This window comes from Triticum urartu, chromosome 6A, assembly GCF_056163025.1.
Source record: "Triticum urartu cultivar PI428250 chromosome 6A, HENAU_Tu73, whole genome shotgun sequence".
NCBI lineage: Eukaryota > Viridiplantae > Streptophyta > Magnoliopsida > Poales > Poaceae > Triticum > Triticum urartu.
Genome location: NC_141878.1, coordinates 91,247,046 through 91,257,428, shown reverse-complemented (window position 1 = coordinate 91,257,428; position 10,383 = coordinate 91,247,046).

Genomic DNA, 10,383 nt, shown 5'->3' with positions numbered 1-10,383 from the left:
CAAGTTTTCGTCCCGATGGTAATCTTTTCACTCGAATATTTTCACCTGGACGACAATTTCACTCGGATGATCATATTTTCACTCGGATGACTATATTTCCACTTGGATAATAATAAGTTCATCCGGTCAGCAAACTTTCACTCAACCGGTAAATTTTCACTCGACTGTAAACTTTCACTCAGATGGTAAACTTTTCACTCGGATTTCCGACTGAAAACATAGCCCGATCTTGATTTGTCTCTCCAGGCCTCATATGATCTCGGATTGAGACGAATTATATATGAAAATCGATCGGCTCGACGAGACGAAACTTTTCCATGTTGAAGGTTTTTCGATTCAAGGCCTTAGTGATGGCCGAATTACTCGCGCAACCTATCAGACAAGTGTCTGGCACCTCGCGCCATATTTCCGTTGAGGTTCAGTCTGCAGTATATTGCCTCTAACTTTTGCATATGAACTCGGATTGAGATGATTTATATATCAAAATCGATTGCCTCGACGAGACGAAGACAATTCCTTAAGAGTGCTCCTTCATCCGAGGTCATCTTGAAGACGTGACTGGCAAAAAACCACTCGGAACATTGAAATATCCCACTCGGAGTATAGTTTCGGTCCGTAAGATAAAGTCGAACGAATATAACCGAAACATCAAAGTGGTTCCACTCGGTGACGTGAATATTTTTATGCTGAAAACTCATTCACTCGAGACCATATTCATTGCAATCTGTATCTTGCCAAAATCAGGTGTCAACAAGTGGCTACAAAGTGGGTGGTGGGTGGGCTTTGAGTTTCCTCATCGTCCGTATCCCACCCTCGCTGACCGTAGTCCGTCCAGGGCTCTCCTGATAAAGAGAGAGACTTAAGAGAATTCAGGATCTTGCCAAAAGGCGAATGCTGAAAGATGTCTGCGGCGGTGAACTCCAATATCGGCGCCCAATCGGATTCGATTGGCAGGGGCGAGGGAGGTTCGGAGTCCGGGGAGGAGTCCGGATCCTCGGATTCACGGGTCGTGCAGAGTGCGGGGCTAGCATTCGGCTCGATCGCTTTCGGGATTGCAGCCCCCAAGGTGACGTCCAACCGTTCATCCTCGATTGCCGCAATAGGCTCCGAGTTAGGGGTCGGAACCGATGCATGTGCGGCCTCCAGGACACTGTCCGGGGGCAGAGCTAGATCATGCCCCTCGAGATAGTGCGGCGCGCTTGGCCGTGGCTCGAGCCCGTCGAAGATCAAGTCTCCGCGGATGTCAGCCGTGTAGTTTAAGCTTCCAAACCTGACTTGATGGCCAGGGGCGTAGCTTTCGACCTGTTCCAGGTGGCCGAGCGAATTGGCCCGCAGAGCGGAGCCGCCGAAGACGAAGATCTGTCCGGGGAGCAAAGTCTCACCCTGGACCGCATCGTTGTTGATGATCAAAGGAGCCATCGGGCCTAAAGGCGACGACACAGAGGAACTCTCAATGAAAGCACCAATGTCGGTGTCAAAACCGGCGGATCTCGGGTAGTGGGTCCCGAACTATGCGTCTAGGCCGGATGGTAACAGGAGGCAGGGAACACGATGTTTTACCCAGGTTCGGGCCCTCTTGATGGAGGTAAAACCCTACGTCCTGCTTGATTAATATTGATGATATGGGTAATACAAGAGTAGATCTACCACGAGATCAAGGAGGCTAAACCCTAGAAGCTAGCCTATGGTATGATTGTTGTATATGGAGTTGATTGCCTATGGACTACAACCCTCCGGTTTATATAGACACCGGATAGGGTTAGGGTTACATAGAGTCGGTTACAATGGTAGGAGATCTTGAATATCCGCATCGCCAAGCTTGCCTTCCACGCCAAGGAAAGTCCCATCCGGACACGGGACGAAGTCTTCAATCTTGTATCTTCATAGTCCAGGAGTCCGGCTGAAGGTATAGTCCGGCTACCCGAACACCCCTAATCCAGGACTCCCTCAATCATAGTTCACGGGGATCGTAAGATAGCCCTGGAATGTGAAGAAGGAGACGCCGCTTATGCAGAGATGACCTGTGCTGCCACGGAACTCAAGTTTTACAAAGATAATGTTGACCCAGCCGACATGACCCCTCTGAAAAAACCCACCATTGAGAAGGACCCTCTTCTCAAATTTTAGTCGGCAAAAGACATGTAGCAAGTTGATTTTGTTCCTGGTGATTCTTCTTAGCAGTTCACCATTGGGACTGGGATGGATCCCAAATAGGAAAGCATGCTTATCAAGTTCATCCGTAAGAATCGGGAAAGCTTTGCTTGGAAACCTTATGACATGCCTGGTGTACCGAGAGAATTCGCTGAGCACCATCTTAATGTGGATCCTAAGATGAAACCTGTCCGATAGTTCCTCCGTTGTTTTAACGAGGAGAGGCGTAAGGCCATTGGAGAAGAAGTGGCCCGGCTCTTGGCTGTCAGATTCATAGTTGATGTTTTTCACCCTCAATGGTTGGCTAATCCTGTGCTTGTGCTCAAGAAGAATGGCACTTGGCGTATGTGTGTTGATTACACAGCTCTTAACAAGGCTTGTCCAGCTGATCTGTTTGCTCTCGCCTGTATCGACTAGATCATTGATTCCATGGCGGGCTGTGAGAGATTATGTTTGCTGGATGCTTATTCTGGTTATCATCAGATCAAGATGGCAGTTGAGGACTAGGAGAAAACAACCTTCATCATGCCCTTTGGAGCCTTCTGTTATGTATCTATGCCTTTTGGGCTTAAGAGTGCTCAAGCGGCTTACCAGTGATGTGTTCAGAATTGCTTCCATGGGCAGATTGGACACAATGTTCATGCTTACGTTGGTGCATTGTGGTTAAGTCAAGGAAAAAGGAAACATTGCTCGATGATTTGAAGGAACCTTTGATAATCTCCGGGTGTACAAGATGATGCTTAACCCGACCAAATGCGTTTTTGGTGTACCTGCAGGAAAATGGATGGTTTTCTAGTTTCAGAAAGGGGCATTGAAGCTAATCCAGAGAAGATCAAGGCTATCACCTCTCTGTCTAAGCTAGCATGTATCAATGACGTCCAGCGCCTGGCGAGTCGTATTGCAGCCCTGAGCCAGTTTATAAGCTGCCTGGGTGAGAAAGCGATTCCCCTATACCAGATGATGAAGATGACCGATCATTTTGTCTCGAGTGATGCTGCCAATGACGCTTTTGAGGCACTTAAGAAGCAGCTGGCTGAGCCGCCAATCTTGGCTGCTCCTATCGACAAAGAGCATATGCTCCTGTACGTGGCGGCTAATAACAAGGCCGTAAGCATAGTAGTTGTTGATACGTCTCCAACGTATCTATAATTTTTGATTGTTCCATGCTATTATATTATCAATCTTGGATGTTTTATAATCATTTTATAGTCATTTTATATCATTTTTTGGTACTAACCTATTGACATAGTGCCAAGTGCTAGTTGCTGTTTTTTTCATGTTTTTTACATCACAGAAAATCAATACCAAACGGAGTCCAAATGCCACGAAACTTTACGGAGATTTTTTATGGACCAGAAGACACCTAATGGGCCCTAGCTGCGCCTGGGGGGGTGGGTGCTCTGAGGAGAGCACAACCCACCAGGGCGCGCCAGGAGGCCCAGGCGCGCCCTGGTGGGTTGTGCCCACCTCGGGTGCCCCCGGACCGCCTCCTTGCTCTACAAATACCCCAATATTTCCAAAACCCTAGGGGAGTTGACGAAATATTGATCCAGCCACCGCAGAGTCCAGAACCACCAGATTCAATCTAGACACCTCGGATGGGGTTCACCACCTCCATTGGTGCCTCTCCGACGATGCGTGAGTAGTTCTTTGTAGACCTTCAGGTCCGTAGTTAGTAGCTAGATGGTTGATGACCCACAAGTATAGGGGGTCTATCGTAGTCCTTTTGATAAGTAAGAGTGTCGATCCCAACAAGGAGCAGAAGGAAATGATAAGCGGTTTTCAGCAAGGTATTCTCTGCAAGCACTAAAATTATAGGTAATAGATAGTTTTGTGATAAGATAATTTGTAACGAGCAACAAGTAACAAAAGTAAATAAAGTGCAGCAAGGTGGCCCAATCCTTTTTGTAGCAAAGGACAAGCCTGGAAAAACTCTTATATAGAAGAAAGCGCCCCCGAGGACACATGGGAATTATTGTCAAGCTAGTTTTCATCACGTTCATATGATTCGCGTTCGGTACTTTGATAAATTGATATGTGGGTGGACCGGTGCTTGGGTGCTGTCCTTACTTGGACAAGCATCCCACTTATGATTAACTCCTATTGCAAGCATTCGCAACTACAAAAGAAGTATTAAGGTAAACCTAACCATAGCATGAAACATATGGATCCAAATCATCCCCTTACGTAGCAACGCATAAACTAGGGTTTAAGCTTCTGTCACTCTACCAACCCATCATCTACTTATTACTTCCCAATGCCTTCCTCTAGGCCCAAATAATGGTGAAGTGTTATGTAGTCGACGTTCACATAACACCACTAGAGGAGAGACAACATACATCTCATCAAAATATCGAATGAATACCAAATTCACATGACTACTAATAGCAAGACTTCTCCCATGTCCTCGGGAACAAATGTAACTACTCACAAAGCATATTCATGTCATAATCAGAGGGGTATTAATATGCATATAGGATCTGAACATATGATCTTCCACCCAATAAACCGATTAGCATCAACTACAAGGAGTAATCAACACTACTAGCAACCTACAGGTACCAACCCCAGACTTAGAGACAAGAATTGGATACAAGAGATGAACTAGGGTTTGAGAGGAGATGGTGCTGGTGAAGATGTTGATGGAGATTGGCCCCCTCCCGATGAGAGGAGCGTTGGTGATGACGATGGCGATGATTTCCCCCCTCCTAGAGGGAAGTGTCCCCGGCAAAACAGCTCCACCGGAGCCCTAGATTGGTTCCGCCTCGTGGCGGCGGAGTCTCGTCCCGAAAGCTTGCTTCTGATTTTTTCCTCAACGAAAGACTCCATATAGCAGAAGATGGGCATCGAAGGGCCACCAGGGGGCCTACGAGGCAGGGGGCACGCCCAGGGGGTAGGGCGCGCCCCCACCCTCGTGGCTGGTGAGTGGCCCCCCTCTGGTACTTCTTGCGCTCAGTATTTTTTTATATATTCTGGAAATAACTTCCGTGAAGTTTTAGGACTTTTGGAGCTATGTAGAATTGGTCTCTAATATTTGCTCCTTTTCCAGCCCAGAATCCCAGCTACCGACATTCTCCCTCTTTATGTAAACCTTATAAAATAAGAGAGAATAGGCATAAGTATTGTGACATAATGTGTAGTAACAACCCTTAATGCAATAAATATCGATATAAAAGCATGATGCAAAATGGACGTATCAACTCCCCCAAGCTTAGACCTCGCTTGTCCTCAAGCGGAAGCCGATAATGATAAATATGTCCACATGTTTAGAGGTAGAGGTGTCGATAAAATAAAATACGGACATGAGGGCATAATGATCATTCTTAAAACAACAACATATATGGATAATGTCATATGATCTCTTATGCTCAAGTAATAATCTATTCACAATGCAAAGTTAGAATCAGAAACTTTATTGAGAACTAACAAACTATAATCTCAGTCATTGAAGCAATTGCAATTTATCATAAGATTGGAAAGAGTCTATGTTAGAGCTTTTCAGCAAGCCCACATACTCAACTATCATGTAGTCTTTCACAATTGCTAACACTCACGCACTACTTGTGGTTACGGAGTTTTAATCGGACACAGAGAAAGATAGGGGCTTATAGTTTCGCCTCCCAACTTTTTACCTCTAGGGTAATGTCAACAATAATAGCTCATGCTAACTTACATCCAATTATATATATATATATCAGGATCTTTCCAACACACTGAGCTTGCCAAAGGATAAACTGTAAAAAGGAAAGGTGAAGATCACCATGACTTTTGCATAAGGTAGGAGATAAAAGTAAAAGATAGGCCCTTCGCAGAGGGAAGCAGAGGTTGTCATGCGCTTTCAGGGTTGGATGCACAAAATCTTAATGCGAAAGAACGTCACTTTATATTGCCACTTGTGATATAGACCTTTATTATGTAGTCTGTCGCTTTTATTTCTTCCACATCACACGATCGTATAAAGCTTATTTCCTCCACACCAACCAATCATACATATTTAGAGAGCAATTTTTATTGCTTGCACCGATGACAACTTACTTGAAGGATCTTACTCAATCCATAGGTAGATATGGTGGACTCTCATGGCAAAACTGGGTTTAAGGGTATTTGGAAGCACAAGTAGTATCTCTACTTGGTGCAAAGAATTTGGCTAGCATAAGGGGTGAGGGAGTCCTGGATTAGGGGGTGTCTGGATAGCCGGACTATACCTTCGGCTGGACTCCTGGACTATGAAGATATAAGATTGAAGACTTCGTCCCATGTCCGGAAGGGACTTTCCTTGGCGTGGAAGGCAAGCTTGGCGATACGGATATGTAGATCTCCTACCATTGTAACCGATTCTGTGTAACCCTAGCCCTCTCCGGTGTCTATATAAACTGGACGGTTTTAGTCCGTAGGACGAACAACAATCATACCATAGGCCAGCTTCTAGGGTTTAGCCTCTCTGATCTCGCGGTAGATCTACTCTTATACTACCCATATCATCAATATTAATCAAGCAGGACGTAGGGTTTTACCTTCATCAAGAGGGCCCAAACCTGGGTAAAACATTGTGTCCCCTGCCTCGTGTTACCATCCGCCTAGACGCACAGTTTGGGACCCCCTACCCGAGATCCGCCGGTTTTGACACCGACATTGGTGCTTTCATTGAGAGTTCCTCTGTGTCGTCACTTTTAGGCCCGATGGCTTCTTCGATCATCAAGAGCAATGCAATCCAGGGTGAGACTTTTCTCCCCGGACAGATCTTTGTATTTGGCGGCTTTGCACTGCAGGCCAATTCTCTTGGCCATCTGGAGCAGATCGAAAGCTACGCCCCTGGCCATCAGGTCAGATTTGAAGTTTGAGCTACACGGCCGACCTCCGCAGAGACTTGATCTTCGATAGATTCGAGCCGCGGCCGAGCGCGCCGCACTGTCATGATGGGCATGATCTAGCTCTGCCGCTGAACAGTGCCCTGGAGGCCGCACCCGCATCAGCCCCGACCCTTAATTCGGAGCCAACTGTGCCAATCGAGGATGGGTGGTTGGACACCGCCTCAGGGGCTGCAATCTCTACGGCGATCGAGCCGAACACCAGCCCTATTCTCTACGAAGCCCGTGACTCCAAGGAGCCGGACTCCTCTCCAGACTCCGAGCCCTCTGCGCCCCTACCAATCGAACCCGATTGGGCGCCGATCATGGAGTTCACCACCGCGGACATCTTTCAGCACTCGCCCTTCGGTGATATTCTGAATTCACTAAAGTCTCTCTCTTTATCAGGAGAGCCCTGGCCGGACTATGGTCAGCGAGGTTGGGATGTGGATGATGAAGAAATTCAAAGCCCACCCACCACCCACTTCGTAGCCACTGTCGATGATTTAACCGATATGCTCGACTTCGACTCCGAAGACATCGACGGTATGGACGCCGATGCAGGAGACGATCAAGAACCAGCGCCTATAGGGCACTGGAAAGCCACCTCGTCGTATGATATATACATGGTGGACACCCCAAAAGAAGGCAATGGCGATGGAATAGCGGAGGATGACCCCTCCAAGAAGCAGCCTAAGCGCCGACATTAGCGGCGTCGCTCTAAATCCCGCCAAAGCAAAAACGGTGATTCCGGCACGGGAGATAATAACACCCCGGACAGTGCTGAAGACAACCACCTCCAGCAAGATTCAGCACAGGAGGATGGAGAAGCCAGCCCTCATGAGAGAGCGGCAGACAGAGAGGTCGAGGACGATAATTATATGCCTCCCTCCGAAGACGAGGCAAGCCTCGACGACGACGAATTTGTCGTGCCGGAGGATCGCGTCGAACAAGAGCGTTTCAAAAGCAGGCTTATGGCCACGGCGAGCAGCCTCAAGAAAAAACAACATCAGCTTAGAGTTGATCAAGATTTGCTAGCTGACAGATGGACTGAAGTCCTTCCGGCCGAAGAGTATGAACTCGAACGCCCCTCCAGGAGCTACCCAAAGCGCAGGTTGCTACCCCGACTAGAGGAGGAAGCACCTAAACCTACATCACCAGCGCATGATGCAGCCGATCAGCCACCCCGTGGCTGTGATAGAGAAGCCTCTCGGCCCTCCACTCAAGCCGCACCCCGACACCGCTCAAAAAATACCAAGGCACGGGAAAATGTGCCAGACCTGCGAGATATATTGGAGGACAAGGCAAGGCAAACAAGATCGATCTACGGATCGTGTGGGCGCCCCAAGGCACGAGACGGTAATCGTCCCTCCGGATACAGTCAATCCGGCCGGGCCGAACACAGTAGACAAAGCTCGTTTGAGCTGCATCGTGATAAAGCCCAATATAGAGGCGCCGCACACCCACTATGCTTCACAGATGAAGTAATGGATCATCAAATCCCTGAGGGTTTCAAACCCGTGAACATCGAATCATATGATGGCACAACAGATCCTGCTGTATGGATCAAGGACTATCTCCTTCATATCCACATGGCCCGCGGTGATGACCTACACGCCATCAAATACCTCCCACTCAAGCTTAAAGGACCAGCTCGGCATTGGCTTAACAGCTTGCCAGCAGACTCAATCGGTTCTTGGGAGAACCTGGAAGCCGCATTCCTCGACAACTTCCAGGGCACTTACGTGCGAGCACCGGATGCCGACGACTTAAGCCATATAATTCAGCAGCCAGAAGAATCGGCCAGACAATTCTGGACACGGTTCCTAACAAAGAAAAACCAGATAGTCGACTGTCCGGACGCAGAGGACCTAGCAGCCTTCAAGCATAACATCTGCGACGAGTGGCTTGCCCGGCACCTGGGACAGGAAAAGCCGAAATCTATGGCAGCCCTCACGACACTTATGACCCGCTTTTGCGCGGGAGAAGACAACTGGCTAGCTCGCAGCAATAACATGACCAAGAGCCCTGGTAATTCGGATACCAAGGACAGCAGTGGCAGGTCGCGTCGCAACAAGCAAAAGCGCCGCATTAACGGCGACAATGCTGAGGATACGACAGTTAATGCCGGATTCAGAGGCTCTAAACCCGGTCAGCGGAAAAAGCCATTCAAAAGAAATACTCCGGGCCCGTCCAGTTTGGACCGAAAACTCGACCGCTCATGCCAGATACATGGCACCCCCGAAAAACCAGCCAATCACACCAACAGGGATTGTTGGGTGTTCAAGCAGGCAGGCAAGTTAAATGCCGAAAACAGAGACAAGGGGATGCATAGCGATGACGAGGAGGAGCCCCGGCCACCGAACAACAGTGGGCATAAAGGTTTTCCCCCACAACTGTGGACATCGAACATGATATACGCAACCCACGTCCCCAAGAGGGAGCGGAAGCATGCGCTAAGGGACGTATACGCGATGGAGCCAGTCGCCCCAAAGTTCAACCCATGGTCTTCCTGCCCGATCACTTTTGATCGAAGTGTTGGGGAACGTAGTAATTTCAAAATTTTCCTATGCACACGCAAGATCATGGTGATGCACAACAACGAGAGGGGAGAGTGTTGTCTATGTACCCTCGTAGACCGGAAGCAGAAGCGTTATAACAACGCGGTTGATGTAGTCGTACGTCTTCACGGCCCGACTGATCAAGCACCGAAACTACGGCACCTCTGAGTTTTTGCACACGTTCAGCTCGATGACGATGCCCGAACTCCGATCCAGCAAAGTGTCGGGGATGAGTTCCATCAGCATGACGGCGTGGTGACGATCTTGATGTTCTAACGTCGTAGGGCTTCGCCTAAGCACCGTTACAATATTATCGAGGATTATGGTGGAGGGGGGCACCGCACACGGCTAAGAGATCAATGATAAATTGTTGTGTCTCTGGGGTGCCCCCCTGCCCCTGTATATAAAGGATTGGAGGAGGGGGCCGGCCAAGGAGGGTGGCGCGCCCAAGGGGGGAGTCCAACTCCCACCGGGAGTAGGACTCCCCTTTTTCCTATTAGGAGTAGGAGAGGGAAGCAAGAGGAAGGAGGGAGGAAGGAAAGGGGGGGCCGGCCCCCCTCCCAATTCGGATTGGGCTTGGGGGGCCCCCTCCCTTGCTCCTTTCCCTCCTTTCCACTAAGGCCCAATAAGGCCCATATACCTCCCGGGGGGGGGGGGGTTCCGATAACCTCCCGGTGATCCGGTATTGTCCCAATCTTACCCGGAACTTTTCCGGTGTCCAAATATAGTCATCCAATATATCGATCTTTATGTCTCGACCATTTCGAGACTCCTCGTCAAGTCCGTGATCACATCCGGGACTCCGAACAACCTTCGGTACATCA